General features: G+C 37.8%; 1 pseudogene; it reads left to right on the top strand.

Moving 5' to 3' along the window:
• LOC102422118 overlaps positions 1–3,522 on the top strand; it is a 42,300-nt pseudogene that overhangs the window by 17,170 nt on the left and 21,608 nt on the right.

Here is a 3,522-nt window from a genome sequence, read left to right as displayed (position 1 = left end):
TTCCATGGTATAAATGTACCCCAGCTGTATTCTATTTTAGTGTTTAAATATATTTATTGATTTTACAGAGAGGAAAGGAGAGGGATAGAGAGTTAGAAACATCGATGAGAGAGAAACATCGATCAGCTGCTCCTGCACACTCCCAGTGGATATGTGCCTGCAACCAAGGTACATGCCCTTGACCAGAATCGAACCTGGGACCCTAAGTCCACAGGCTGATGCTCTATCCACTGAGCCAAACTGGTTAAAGGCATCCCAGCTTAAAAAAAAAATAATTCCTTATTGTTGAAAATATTACATATGTCTCCTTTTTTAGCCCATTGACTACATCCAGCCTGTCCCCATCCCCTGCCCCAGGACCTCACTGCCCCAGTCTGTGTCCATGGGCCATGCATATATGCATGCAAGGTCTTTGATAGGTTACATCCCACCCACCCACCCTCCCATAACTTTTCTCCAAGATTCCACATTCTCTTCCATGCTTCCAGTCTTTGGATCCCCTCTGTTCAAAAGTTTATTTTGTTACTTAGATTCCACATATGAGTGAGTTCATGTGACACTTGTCTTTCTCTGACTGGTTTATTTCATTTGGCATGATACTCTGCAGGTCCCTCCATGCTGTCTCAAAGGGTAAGAGATTCTTCTTTTTAACTGCTGCATAGTATTCCATGGTATAAATGCAGCACTCCTCTACTGAGGGGCACTTGGGCTGTTTCCAGATCTTAGCTATTGTAAATTGTGCTCTTATGAACATAGGGGTGCATACATTCTTTCTGATTTTGGGTTTCTTAGAATATATTCCTAGAAATGGGGTGATTGGGTCAAATGGCAGTCCATATTTAATTTTTTGAGGAGAATCCACAGTTTTCCATAATAGTTGCACCAGTCTTCATTCCCAACAGCAGTGCACTAGGGTTCCCTTTCCTCCACATCCTCGCCAGCACCTGATATTGGTTGATTTGTTGATAGTAGCCATTCTGACAGGTGTGAGGATAAACCTCATAGTTGTTTTAATTTGCATCTCTCTGATCAGTGACTTTGAGCAGTTTTTCATGTCTCTGGCCGTCTGTATGTCCACTTTGGAAAAGTGTCTATTTAGATAAATTGCCCATTTTTTAATTGGATTGTTTTTCTTCCTTTTTTTAAGTTCAATGAGTTCCTTATATACTTTGAATACTAACTCTTTACCAGATGTATCATTGCCAAATATGTTCTCCCATGCAATGGGCTCCCTTTACATTTTGTTGATGGTCTCTTTTGCTATGCAGAAGTTTTTTTATTTTGATGTAGTTCCATTTGTCTATGTTCTCCTTAGTTTCCTTTGCCCTAGCAGATGTATCCGTAGACATATTGTTCTAAGAGATCTCTGAGATTTTGCTGCCTATGGTTTCTTCTAGGATTTTTATGGTTTTCCAACTTACACCTAAGTCTTTTATCCATTTGGAGTTTATTCTTGTGTATGGTGTAAGTTGGTGGTCTAGTTTCATTTTATTGCATGTATATGTCCAATTTTCCAGCACCATTTATTAAAGAGATTGTCTTGACTCCATTGTATGCTCTTGCCTCCTTTGTCAAATATTAATTGAGCATAATGGTTTGGGTCCATTTTGGGGGTCTCTGTTCTGTACCATTGGTCTGTATGCCTGTTCTTGTGCCAGTACAGGCTGTTTTGATTAAGTTGACTTTGTAATATAACTTGAAACCTGGTATTGTGATTCCTCCAACTTTGTTCTTCTTTCTCAAGATTGCTGCAGCTATTCAGGGTCTTTTTTGGTTCCATACAAATTTCTATAGTATTTGCTCTAGATCTGTGAAGTATGCCTTTGGTATTTTAATGGGGAGTGCATTGAATCTGTAGATTCCTTTGGATAGTGTGGACATTTTATTGATGTTGATTCTACCAATCCATGAACACGGAATATTCTTCCATTTGTTTATAACTTCTTCTATCTCTTTTTTTTTTTAACGTGCTGTAGTTTTCTGAGTACATGTCTTTACCTCCTTGGTTAAGTTTATTCCTAAGTATATTAAATTCAATGGGATTGTTTGCTTCGTTTCTCTCTGAGAATTCATTATTGGTATATAAAAAAGCCACTGATTTTTGAGTTTGTATCCTGCTTCATTGCCAAATTTATTCATTAAATCTAGTTGTTTTCTGGTGGAGTCTTTAAGGTTTCCTATGTACAATATCATGTCATCTGCGAATAATGAGTTTTACTTCCTCCATTTCCTATTTGGATGCCTTTTATTTCTTCTTCTTGTCTGATCACTGTGGCTAGGACTTTCAGTACTATGTTGAATAAGAGTGGTGAAAACAGACAACCCTCTCTTGTTCCTATTCTTAGGGGAAATGGTTTTAGCTTTTGCCCATTGAGTATGATGTAGATTTGTCATATATGGCCTTTTTCATGTTGAGATGTGCTCCCTCTGTTCCCACTTTGTTGAGAGTTTTTATCAAAAATGGGTGCTGAATTTTGTCAAATGCTTTTTCTGCGTCTATTGATAGATCGTGTGATTTTGTCTTTCAATTTGTTTATGTGATGTACCACATTTATTGATTTGCTACTATTGTACCAACATTGCATCCCTGGAATAAATCCCACTTGGTCATAGTGTATGATCTTTTAAATATACTGCTGGATCTGATTTGCTAATATTTTGTTGAGGATTTTAGCATCTATGTTCATTAGGGATATTGGCCTGTAATTCTCTTTCTTTGTAGTGTCTTTATCTGGTTTTGGTATTAGGATAATGCTGGCCTCATAAAAGGAGCTTGGATGTGCTCCTTCCTCTTGGATTTTTTTTTAATAGTTTGAGGAGTATAGGCACTAATTCTTCTTTGAATGTTTGGTAAAACTCCCCTGTGAAGACATCTGGACACAGACTTTTGTTTGCTGGGAGTTTATAAATTATTGCTTCTATTTCTTCAGTTGTTATTAGCCTATTCAGGTTTTCTGATTCATCCTGATTCAGTTTTGGGAGATTGTATTTTTCTAGGTATTTGTCCATTTCATCCACCTTGTCCAGCTTGTTGGCATATAGTTGTTCATAGTATTTTCTTATAATCCTTTGTATTTCTGTGGTGTCAGTGGTTACTTCTCTGCATTCATTTCATTTTGTTTGGGTCCTCTATTTTTGTTTCTTGATGAGTCTGGCTAACAATTCATCAATCTTGTTTATCTTTTCAAAGAATCAGCTCTTAGTTTCATTGGGTTTTTTGTATGTTTTTTTTTTTAGTCTCTATGTCATTTATTTTTTCTCTAATCTTTATTATTGCCTTCCTTCTACTTACTCTGGGCTTTTCTTGTTATTCTCTTTCTAGTTCTTTAAGTGATAGGGTTAAATGATTTATTATTAACTAGAGGCCTAGTGCACGAAATTCATGTCCTGGGGGAGGTGTCCCTCAGCCCAGCCTATACCCTCTCCAATCTGGGCCCTCGGGGGATGTCCAACTCACAATCCGGGACTGCTGGCTCCCAACAGGTCACCTGCTTGCCTGCCTAATTGCCCCTAACTACTTCT

The sequence above is a fragment of the Myotis lucifugus genome, unplaced genomic scaffold (genome assembly GCF_000147115.1).
Source record: "Myotis lucifugus unplaced genomic scaffold, Myoluc2.0 scaffold_341, whole genome shotgun sequence".
Classification (NCBI taxonomy): Eukaryota; Metazoa; Chordata; class Mammalia; order Chiroptera; family Vespertilionidae; genus Myotis; species Myotis lucifugus.
Note: the sequence above shows the minus strand (reverse complement) of the source record. Positions and strands in the feature narration are given on the sequence as shown.